The 12,759-nt window shown below is 35.9% G+C and overlaps 1 protein-coding gene and 1 non-coding gene across 3 annotated transcripts in view; one reads left to right on the top strand and one right to left on the bottom strand.

The window, feature by feature from the left end:
• The window catches only part of GRID2 (glutamate ionotropic receptor delta type subunit 2), a 1,459,902-nt gene that overhangs the window by 484,759 nt on the left and 962,384 nt on the right, over positions 1-12,759 (bottom strand). The window lies entirely within an intron of this gene.
• Positions 11,825-11,931, top strand: LOC115836866. The gene has a single exon (XR_004031858.1). It is a non-coding gene; the product is annotated as a U6 spliceosomal RNA (small nuclear RNA).

Raw genomic sequence — 12,759 nt, 5'->3', positions numbered from 1 at the left:
TTAGCTATAAAAGCACTTAGTCAATCATGCATAAATTTTCCAGGTATGAAAAAATCAGTCACTACACTTCTGAGTCCTCCAACCTACAGAAAATACATATTATGGGCCGGGCACGGTGGCTCACGACTGTAATCCCAGCACTTCGAGAGACTGAGGCGGGTGGATCACCTGAGGTCAGGAGTTTGAGACCAGCCTGGCCAACATGGTAAAACCCTGTCTCTACTAAAAATACAAAAATTAGCTGGGCATGATGATGGGCATCTGTAATTCCAGCTACTCAGGAGGCTGAGGCAGGAGAATCGCTTGAATCCGGGAGACAGAGGTTGCAGTGAGCCGAAATTGTGCCACTGCACTCTAGCCTGGGCAGTAGAATGAGACTCCATCTCCAAAAAAAAAAAAAAAAAAAAAAAAGAAGAAAATACATATTATGTTATCCTCTCTCGGTTGAGGTGAGGCTGAAGTCTTCTCCAGCTCCCCTTGGTAGGTTAGGATGATGTGCTGTAACAGTAAGACTCGTAACACATTAAGAGCTTTTACTGAGAAATCTTCTCCAAAATGTCTCTAACCTTTGGCATGCTTATGTTCTTGATGTAAGGACATTTGAGAATAGTATAAGCAGTTAACATATCCTCCTTTTATGATTTTTCATTTTAAAATTTTATCTATTTTAGAGTGTAATTGGCATTGCATCTTGCTGCTACAACTTAAACTTTTTCATTTGCCACCGTGTTACATTTGTATTTAAAAAATCCTGCAACCTCGTGTGTGTGTGTGTGTGTGTGTGTGTGTGTGTGTGTGTGTGAGAGAGAGAGAGAGATTATATTGAAGTCCTGTCTGCTTTGGAATAGTTACTATGATGATTTTATAGCTGATCTCTTTGCCTATTTTTTCTCCTTCTTCAACTATATCTTTCTAAAGTCCACTTCCTTAACTTCTCTATGCATGTAACTTACTTGCTCAGAGAATTTTAACGATTCCTTTTACTTACTGGAAAAAAACTGAACACTTCAGCATCCCTATGTCTTTGCCTTATTGTAAGGATTTAACAGAAGATGATTATGGCAAAGTTATTCCTAAAGGATTATAGAAATCATATGCAAACAGGAAAAGAAAGTATTTCAAATGGTCACCACAAATTTTACTCCTTATTTGGTAGTGCGCCAAAAGGCATCCCAGGATGTGATCCTCTTTTCCATTGCCCAGTGTCCAGGAAAAAAACAGGATATGCTTTTATAGAGACTCGAGTCCCTGAAGGGATATTTGATTAAAGTTCAGGTTCTAAGTTGCAGTGAATTACCTGTGTTTGCTGCTTATGACTAAATCTCCCAATTACTTTTCCGAAGGGAACTAATTAGTAAGAATTATCCCCTCAATGGAGTTTACAAACAGAAAGCCACGCTGAACGTCTCCAATCTCCATTTAGTTCCAGGAAATAACACTTCTCTAGGACCATTCCAAATGTGGGTTGAGATTTTCAGTTGCCACTCAATAATGTTTGATTCCTTTTGACTACTGATTTTTCTTCACACTTCGGTGAGCTTTGCACCTCATATGAAGTTGGCTGACAAGAATATGTTGGTCTACACAGGCTGGACCTTCTAATTTTAGACCAAGGAATTAAAGTATTTGCTGCCTTAGACAATGACTTAATTGCTTCTCCACATTAGGACAGTGATTTTCTGTAAAATAAAATTAACCAAAAAATTTTTTTTTTAAATGCGGAATCCTATTTCTAGACTCTGATTTTATTAATTTGGGGTGGGAAACAGACATTGGGTATTTTTTAACAGCTTCCCAGGTGATTTTAATGTGCAAAAAGATTAAGAATCACTGCATTAAACTGACTATAATTTTATTCCAGACATGAATATTCTAGTCTTCCTAGCATTTAATAAAATTATCCTGAAATATGCCTGGATGTGACCCTCAATTAAAAGATATTGACATGTTAAAATTTTTTGTATTTCAAAATTACATATCTGTAAGACATACAGTTTCAGGAAATAGATTCAATCATTATCATAATTTTATGATGTCAAGTCATAAAACTTGTATTTCTCTCCGTCATTTAAAAATAGGCTCAGGAAAGGGAGACTCGTTCACTCAGTTCTCCATCAATCCAACATAATCAGCCATGGGCCACCAGAATCATACAATAAGCATTTATTTCTTCTTATCCTAATTCAGCTCTCTGAGAAGATAGATGTGCTTTAGCTCAGTGCTTTTACATTTTTCGAGCCAAGATACCTGCTATCAGTCAGTTTAGATATGTGGTTATAATTTAATAAATCTTTGACCCACAGTTATTCTATATATTCATTTCTGTAATTATATCTTCTGTGATCCCTCTAGCCTGAGTTAGGTAAAATGTAACATGTAAGAGGTGGCAGAGCTTATGAAATCTACATTTTCTTTAAATCTATTTTTATTTCATAAAAATCATTGTGGGAGGTTCCATTTGACCTAATGATGTAGTCCTATAAAGGCTTGAATTTATCCTAACAGAGTCCTTACCCTATAGTTTTTGTTATGGACGGAATGTTTCTGTCCCCCTCAAAAATTCATATGTTGAAGCTCTAATCCCAAATATATTTGGAGACGGGGCCTATGAGGAGGTGATAAAGGTTAAATGAAGTCATGAGGTGGGTTTCCGATCAACAGGATTGGTGTCCCTATAAGATGAGACCAAAAAGCTCATTTTCTCTCTCTCCACAAGAGCACAACAAAGACAGAGGTGTTTCTCTTTCTTGTTTTTCCCCAGATGGTGGAATGGAAGCTTTGTTAGCACACCTCACCCAATTGGAAATAGCAAAATAGTGTGTAGAGATTGATATTGTGAACTTTTATCCAAGAAGGAAAACAGGAGTTCAACATAAAAGCAAAAGAAGCCGGGTGCGGTGGCTCATGCCTGTAATCCCAGCACTTTGGGAGGCCAAGGCGGGCGGATCACGAGGTCGGGAGATCAAGACCATCCTGGCTAACACGGTGAAACCCCGTCTCTACTAAAAAAATACAAAAAATTAGCCAGGCGCGGTGGCGGGCGCCTGTAGTCCCAGCTACTCGAGAGGCTGAGGCAGGAAAATGGTGTGAACCCAGGAGGCGGAGCTTGCAGTGAGCCGAGATAGCGCCACGGCACTCCGGCCTGGGCAAAAGAGCGAGATTCTGCCTCAAAAACAAAACAAAACAAAAACAAACAAAAAAAAGCAAAAGAAAATTTTGGATAACAGAAAAAAGAAAATGGACAGAATCCTCTGTGGTGAGATTCAGCAGAAAATTGTGAGTAAATTCCTAGTGTGTGAGAGCAGGTGAGTGTCTCTGCAATACACATTCCCACCAGGTAGCCAGACAATCCAGGCCACAGGGGAGCTTGCTGACCCTACCACACCCCAGATCTAACTTGGGGAGGAGCAGAGAGACGGAGCAGGAATGACACTAGGAAGGATCTCATACCCGGGTGCCACACCAATCCTAGCTCAGAGAGGGCTGTATGGGAACTTAAGCAGCTAGCAGGGATGACAATCACTGCTTCAGAATGTCTTGGGCTGGGTTTTGTGATCTTATCTTGAATTGGGGAGGAACTCCCAAAGCCAGAACTGAGAGATGACTGTGGGATGGGCTCCAGCATGGGCCCTCAAGTTGTGTGCTTCCCCTTTGTGGGACTGGACTGAGAGCGTTTTAGCCTGGGAGGTGTGGTTTTGACCCGGGTGGCGAATTTTGCACCTTGGGCAGTTACGTGGTCTGAAGGCAAATTGTGTGTGACTTGGCTAAGTATTCTGACTTAGCACCAGCTTTGGGTGGTGGGAGGAAGCCCTGCCAGGTCGGCAGTATGACAGTGCATCAGGTCCCAATGTCACTTGCTAGGCTGTGGAAACCAGGCTGCACCTCTTTCTCCATGCTGGGTCTTTGACACAGCAGTGGTTGCTCCACCCCTTGCTGGGGCATTTCTCCAGAGGCCCGAGGACTGTCCTCTGACCCCCATTGTGGCCAGCACTTGTGCCCATCATTGGACTTGAGTGCAGGCTTTCCCAGCCCAGCCCAGCGTAACTTTGTCCTCCCTGCACAGGACCAGGAGCGCTGAGCAGTCCATGACCCAGCCCATCACTGGGGACACCTGACTAATTATTCTGGTTAACAAAGATTAACCATAAACTATACTCCCACTGACTGCAGCTGGCTCTCATCTGCAAGTGCCACCCACTATCAAGGAGGTCAACCCACACAGCCCATTACAACATCTGCCGACACAAGTGCACAGTACTTGGAAAGAAGACAGACTTTGCTACCACAATTGCCCATGCAACACTGGGTACTCAGGAGGCCTGAAGACCACTGACCTACTCAGTACGTTGTTACTATACACAGCATTTGAGAAAGCCACCACACTAAGGTTATTTGTAATCAGGGAAATCATATAGAGTCTATGCCACTGAACACACCCAGAAACAAAGCCAAATGACAACTCAACATACATTATAGTCACATCCGTAAAAAAAAAAAAAAATGCTCCAATGAAAATATGCTCATAAATAATGTGACTATTTCTCCAGGTATGAATAAATCAGCATAATAATACTAGAACTATAAAAAAGCAGGGTATTTTGACAACCCTGAAGAAATATAGTAACTGTTTAGCAATGGATTCTAAACAAAATAAAATTTTCAAAATGCCAGATAAAAAAATACATATTATTGATTTTAAAGAAGCTCAATGAGATCCAAGGAAAATATGAAAACCAAAATAATCAGAAAGTCAATTCAAGAAATGAATGAGAATTTATCAAGGAAACAGATATCTTAAAAAAAAAATAGAACTTTTGGAATAAAAAAATTCATTGAAAGAATTACAAAATACAGTTGAAAGCTGCAATGATAGACTAGACCAAGCAGAAGAGAGAATCTCAGAACTTGAAGACAAGTCTTTCAAATTAATCAGGTCAGACTAAGATAAAAAAGAAATAATAGAAAAGAATGAACAAAGCTTCTGAGAAGTATGGGAGTACGCTAAGTGACTGAACTTAAAAATAATTGATATTCTTGAGACAAAAAAGCAAAAAGCTTGGAAAACTTATTTCACAACAGAACTCCATCAAACCACAAAGATGAATACAAAGAGAAAAAAAAAAAGAATCAAAGAATCCACAAAACAACTAGATAACAACATTATGGCAGGAACAAAATTTCACATTTCAGTGTTAACCTTGAATGTAAATGGATTAAAGTTACCACTTAAAAGATACAGTTTGGCTGAATGCATTTTTTTAAAAAAACATGAACCAACTCTATGCTGCTTACAAGAAACTTGCCTTACTGGTAAAGACACTTAGAGACTGAAGGTAAAAGATATTTCATGCAAAGGAAAACCAAAAGCATTCAATGCTATAAACTTCCCTCTTAGCACTGCTTTTGCTGTATCCCAGAGATTCTGGTATGTTGTGTTTCCATCTTCATTTGTGTCAATTTTTTTAAAATTTCTGGCTTAATTTGGTTGCTGACCCAGATATCATTCAAGAGTGTGTTGTTTAATTTCCATGTATTTGTATAGTTTTTGAGCATTTCTCTTGGAATTGATTTCTATTTTTATTATTCTGTGGTTTGAGAAGATACCTGACATGATTTCAATTTTTTAAAATTTATTGAGACTTTTTTTGTGGCCTATCATATTGCCTATATTGGAGAATGTTCCATGCACTGATGAGAAGAATTTATATTCTGCAGTTGTTGAGTAAAGTGTTCTGTAAATGTCTGTTTGGTCCATTTGGTCTAAAGTCAAATTTAAGCTCAGTGTTTCTTTGTTGGTTTTCTGTTTGGATGGTCTTTCTAATGCTGTAAGTGGGGTCTTGAAGACAATCACTATTATTATATATCTATCTTTTTCTTTAGGTCTAGTAATATATGTTTTATGAATCTCTGTGCTCCAGTGTTGAGTGCATACATATTTAGAATTGTTATATCCTCTTGTTGAATCGATACCTTTATCAGTACATAATGACCTTCATTGTCTTTTTTTTTTTTTTACTATTTTTAATTTAAAGTCTATTTTATCTGATACAAGTATAGCTACTCCTGATATTCACCATTTTGAATAAATGGTGCTGGGAAAATTGGATTGCCATATACAGAAGAATGAACTTGGACCCTATCTGTCAACAAAACACAAAAATCAACTCAAATCAGATTGAAGACTATTTATTTGTTTGTTTGTTTGTGACGGAGTTTCACTCTTGTTGCCCAGGCCGGAGTGCAATGGCATGGTCTCGGCTCACTGCTACCTCAACTCCCGGGTTCAAGTGATTCTCCTGCCTCAGCCTCCCAAGTAGCTGGGATTACAGGCACCCACCATCATGCCTGGCTAATTTTTGTATTTTTGGTAGAGATAGAGTTTTACCACATTGACCAGGCTGGTCTCAAACTCCTGACCTCAGGTGATCCACCCACATTGGCCTCCCAAAGTGCTGGGATTACAGGTGTGAGCCACCACACCCAGCCTTGAAGACTTTAATGTAAGACCTGAAACTATTACAATACTATAAAAAAATCTAGTGAAGCTCTTCTGGACATTGATCTAGGCAAATAATTCATGACTAAGACTTCAAAAAAACAAGCACCAAAATAGTCAAATGGGACTTAATTAAACTAAAAAGTTTCTGCATAGCAAAAGAAATAATCAACAGCATGAACAGATAACCTGCAGGATGGGAGAAAATATTTGCAAACTATGCATCTGACGGGTACTGTTATTCAGAATTTATGAGGAACTCTAACAACTAACAACAACAACAACAAACCCACAAAAAACAAATCAAATGAGCCAACTAAGAAGTAGGCAAAGTACATGCATAGATATTTTTCAAAAGAAGATATACAAATGGCCAAGAAACATATGAAAAACTGCTCAGCTCTACTAATCATCACAGAAATGCAAATTAAATTCACAGTAAAATATCACCTTTTATCTGTTAGAATGGCTATCATTAAAAAGTCAAAAAATGACAGATGTTGGCAAAGATACAGAGAAAAAGGAATGCATATACATAATTGGTGAAAATTTAAAGTGGCACAGTTATTATGGAAAACAGTAGAGGTTCCTCAAAACATTAAAAATGGAGCTACCATATGATCCAGCAATCCCACTATTGAGTATCTACCCAGAAGAAAAGAAATAGTTATATTAAAAAGATACCTGCATTTGTATGATTATTACCGCATTATTTCCAATAGCATAGATATGGAACCAACCTATGTATCCACCAGTGGATGAATGGATAAAGAACTGTGTGCACTATTCAATGGAATACTATCCACCCATAAAAAGAATAAAATCATGATTGTTGCAGCAACATGAATGAAACTGGAAGCCATTATCATAAGTGAAACAGGTCAGAAGCAGAATGTCAGATACCACATGTTCTCACAAGTGGACACTAAATAACATGTATACATGGAAATAGAGTGTGGAATAATAGACACTGGAGATCAGAAGGGTGGGAGGGTGGGAGAGGGGTGAGCAATGAGAAATTAACTGATGAGTACAAGGTCCAAGAATTCAAACAGTATTTGTAATCTTTTTATGCCACTCACCTCATTGACTTTATTCTATCAGTCTGGTTATCTCCAAAACCCAACACTACACGTACTTCTGGGCTTTCATTCATAAAGCCTAGACTCAAGGGGAAAGAGATCCCCTTCTAACAAGTGTCCCTTATAAAAACCCTGGAAAAGGATTCCAGTTGATAATACACCTGTAATCCCAGCACTTTGGGAGGCTGAGGTGGGTGGATCACCTGAGTTCAGGAGTTCGAGACCAGCCTGGTCAATGTGGTGAAACCCCGTCTCTACTAAAAATACAAGTGACATGTTCATTACTGGGACAATTGATGGGGTGCGTGTGGGATGCCATGATTGACTGGTCTAGCTTGGGTCATACACTCAACCTTTTGGGCTGTGTGTGTATGTGTGTGTGGGAGGGGAGTGGTGAACAGGTGGATGTGTGTGTGTGTAAAAATAATAGTAGTTATGTTCTGAATATATAAAACAACACAGGTGGCTTATAGAGTAGGACTAGGGATTATAGTGCTGTTTTTCTCTCCTTTAACAAACAGTTACAGACATTTTAATTAACTTTCTATGAAATATAGTTTAGTATACAGTAGGTCCTCAAATAAAATTGTTTGGTTCAATGTTGTTTTATTATAATGTTGACAAGAAAAAAAAATAATTTCTGGCCAGAGCCACTGTCTGTTTGGAGTGTACATGTGCTTCTCTCATGGGTTTTATCTGAATATTCATTTCCTTCCACATCCCAAAGATGTGCCTATTATGTGAATTGACATGTCTGAATGATCCCCGTTTGAGTGAGTGTGTGGGGGTATGTGTGCCCTGCAATGGAATAGTGTCCTATTAGGGTCAGTTCCTACCTTGCTCCCTGAGCTTCAGGGATAGGCTCCAGCCACCCAAAACCCTGAACTAGAATAAGCTGGTTGGAAAATAAATGAATGAATATAAATGATTGTAAAATAAAAATTCTTAAAGTAGATAATAATCCTACAAATGCAACAAGAAATGATGGGGTACTAAAGCTCTCCTCTAGTCTGCCATATTTTTCATTGTTTGATTTTGAACTGCATGGTGGGAAGGAGTGCTCCTTAAAATTTTCGCTTTGTAAACCTTTATTCCTTCAGTGGACTCACCACCACAATCACTGTCACTCACTAATTCACCAAAATTGAGTAAATAATTACCTTACTTGTTTTTATTTATCTTTCTTAAAAGTATGCATAGGTCACATTTATTTCAATGTTTGATGTTAGGATTGTTCTGGGTCTTTATTTAGAGGTTTGGTAATGTTTATCTGACCAGAAATATGCCTTAAGAACTTAGCTCTTGTTTATACCAATTAGCCTATGGGAAAGCTGGTTTTATTATACGTAATTTCCTTTGAAGTGGCAGTTTCCAAGAACCCAGCAATGACCTTAAGTAAGGATTTACTATAGTTTCTAAATTAATCATTTTCCACTCATTTGATAAGGTGGCTCTTCAGAATGTTCACAACTTGGTTAGATTGATGAGATTAGGAAGTAAAGAATTAAATGGAGAGAAGCTTTCCTAAATCTTGTAAGTAAAAGACAGCACCTGCCTCCAATTGTTATAAATATTTTAAAACATTTTTTGGTTTTAAAACAGGTTTTTTATGTCTCGACTGCAGGTAAATGTACACCTTATCTTTCCAGTTCCTGATTTGACAAATGAGCTTTAAATAGTTTCATGAGGGAAACAAAAACAAAATAGAATCCTGAAAAGACTACCAGTTATGTATGCAATTTTAATTTTATAAAAAAATTATAACATTAGGCCAGGCGCAGTGGCTCACACCTGTAATCCCCGCACTTTGGGAGGCTGTGGTGGGTGGATCACGAGGTCAAGAGATCGAGATCATCCTGGCCAACATGGTGAAACCCCATCTCTACTAAAAATACAAAAATTAGCCAGGCATGGTGGCGGGCACCTGTAGTCCCAGTTACTTGAGAGGCTGAGGCAGGAGTATCACTTGAACCTGGGAGGCAGAGGTTGCAGTGAGCTGAGATTATGCCACTGCACTCCAGCCTGGCAATAGAGCAGGACTCCATCTCAAAACATACATATATATATATAATATATAAATATAATATAAATATATATTAATATATAAAAATAAAATATATATACATATATAATAATAAACATATATATAAAAATATAAAAATATATACATATATAATATATAAACATATATAAACATATATATTACATATATATAATATATAAACATATATATTACATATATAATATATATTACATATATAATATAAACATATATATTACATACATAATATATAAACATATATATTACATATATAATATATAAACATATATATTACATATATATATATATCATTCAAAACTCAAATATAACTTCCTTGTGGGGGACTCAGGACCAATAATGAGATTAAACCTAGGCACTGAAATTATGTCCTAAGGAGAAGAGAAATTGTAGGAACACAGAAACCAAAAGTCATCCATCAAGCTTATTTTTCCCAGGTTTCCCAATGCCTTCGTGTAAGTGCTTTAGATTTGACATACCCAAGAGATTTTCAGTCTAAAGTTTAAAAATCTATCCTCAAACAGCTTGTTTTGCTGGAAAGCTTACATTGAAACAATAATTAAGATTATTTTGCCATTGTTTAAAACTTCAAGGGGTCTAATTATTGTCACCTTGTTAACTGTAATTTTGCCGTGACCTTACCTGGAAAACTCATACTATAATTTCAGTAAAACAAAGAAGTCATCTTCCTTGAAATGACAAAACCATTCCTTTGCTTTTAAATTACCTATTGGATTCTTAGTGCAATCATTAATGAAGAATAATTAGAGAAACTGCTTTCAATATTATATGTGGTCAAAGTTATAAATAAGCCAAAAATAACATATTATTTGCATGTGTCAATGACTACTGATAGGTTTTTGAATTTCTGGACAAAAAGTCTGTACTAAACTTGAGTTCAACATAGAAGCCCTACAATTAGCTGCCTGAATATAACCTGTGTGTTAATAGCATTGCAAAAGACAAGTTCAGCAAGAATGGTCATCATAGATCAGATGATAATTTCAAGCTACGCAAAATGCAACTCTTTTCTGAACTGCCCTAAAACAAACAAATTCATTTCAATGACTTGAAACTGCTTTCAGTTGACTTCCATGCTCCCATTTCATAGCAATTAAGATAAGCGTATTTCTCTATAATGATGTATAGTCATTGCCGCAGACCAGTAGTAGCCTGCTTTCGAAGGATAAAATTTTTGGCTTTTCACAAAGGTTTTTAACTAAGTAGTTATTTCTGACATGTCTTTTCAAATTACCCACTCCAACCCCTAAAGAATGACAAGAAAATGAAAATCTGCAGATTAAAAATAAGACCATCAGTCACCTAGACTCTGTCAAGATGATCCACTAATTATAAGCCAAATGAACTATATTGTGAAACAAAGATGAAAGCAAGTCATCTATTTAATTCAAATATAATATACTAAGATTTTAAGCATACTTAAAATATAATACATAATTTAAGGCATCATAAATCAATGGGAAGGATATATTTTTCCATATATAGAAAATTATTCAATTATTTTGGAAAAAAATGTCCACTTAATTCGTTATAGAATACCATACAAACAAATCTCAGATGGATTGAAAAGATAATTGTAAATATTCAAACCACAAAATGGGGGCTGGAGGAAGCAGATGGTATGAGTCTGATATCTTGCTGAGTAAGGGCTTCATTCTTTAGAAGTCAGTAGAAAAAATCATAAGGAAAGTGATTTGACTCTATTGAAATTACTACTTTTTCTAAGTCAAAACAAAATAAATCTAAAAAGTAAATCATCCATTAGATAAACATGATTAAAAAATATAACAAAAGATTAAAATCCTTGGCATGGAAAGATCTCGAAAAATTGATTAAAAATACTAGGCTTTTAAAATATAAATGAGAAAAAAATATGCGTAATTAGAAATAAAAGAGAAAAATGAATTATTTGGTACTAGTAATAACAGAAATGGAAATTGGTACTATTTTTTTCCTATAGTTAGCAAAAGTTTACAGCAATGTAACTCCTTAGTAGTGATAAGTGGAACAAGGAGTTACATTTTTGTAAATAGGCACTTTCACAACTTCTGATGAAAGAGTAAAATGGAAAAAAAATTTAATCGTAAACAGAAATAACATTTAAATACTTTAGAATGCTATAGACTTTAGTATAGCAATTTCATTTTTTTTAGAAATCTATTTACTGTGCTCGCTTCGGCAGTACATATACTAAAATTGGAACGATACAGAGAAGATTAGCATGGCCCCTGCGCAAGGGTGACACGCAAATTCGTGAAGCGTTCCATATTTAAAAAAAAAAAAAAAAAAAAAAAAAAAAAAATCTATTTACTGTATTTATTCCAACATTTAAAAGGGCAAAAATGGAAAAGGCCAAAAAATGAAAAGTTATTGGAATATTTGCATAAGTTAAATGGTAACACTAAAATACATTTATAGAGTTATAAAATGTATGTAAAATAAGAGGAAATCATCAAAATATTAACAGGAATTTTATTCAAAGTAGTAAGATTACTAATGATTTTTCTTTTTCTTTTCCAAGTTTTGTATAAGAAGTAGGTAACTTTATATAATTAGACAAAAAGAAGCAATTGATTTAAAATTCCCTGTAAATCAAAGTGGAAAATATATGTATATAATTATTTGACAAATATCCAATTCATATTTTATGTTTTCTTCTTGAATCAGCCTAGAAACTTAAGACTCTATATTTGGGCCACAAATCTTAATATTCTTCATAACTGCCTCCCTGGACATTTATGGTTTACGTTCTCAGCTTTCATCAAAAAATTATTTCAAAACAGGCTTATTTGCATTTGGTTTACAGAAGCGTTGAAGAGAGTGAAGTCCTATGTGAGGCACTGCTTTAGAAAGGAATGCTAAGAAGGGAGACTGGCCTGTCTTATTGCCCTAATATATAAGACCTAAGTAACTGGCCAAATTTTTGACTTGGTTTCTAAAAGCCTGAAACCAAATTCTTAAGCTCAAATATAGTAACTATGTTTCTTGACTTTAGTATATTTTGATATTTTTGTTAGTTTTCCCTTATTAGGTACTGACTTTACTTGCTAATTTTTTATTATACATTTAATATTTGTAACATACATATTTTATTTATCCAA

Source organism: Nomascus leucogenys, chromosome 9 (genome assembly GCF_006542625.1).
Source record: "Nomascus leucogenys isolate Asia chromosome 9, Asia_NLE_v1, whole genome shotgun sequence".
NCBI classification, from domain to species: domain Eukaryota; kingdom Metazoa; phylum Chordata; class Mammalia; order Primates; family Hylobatidae; genus Nomascus; species Nomascus leucogenys.
Note: the sequence above shows the minus strand (reverse complement) of the source record. Positions and strands in the feature narration are given on the sequence as shown.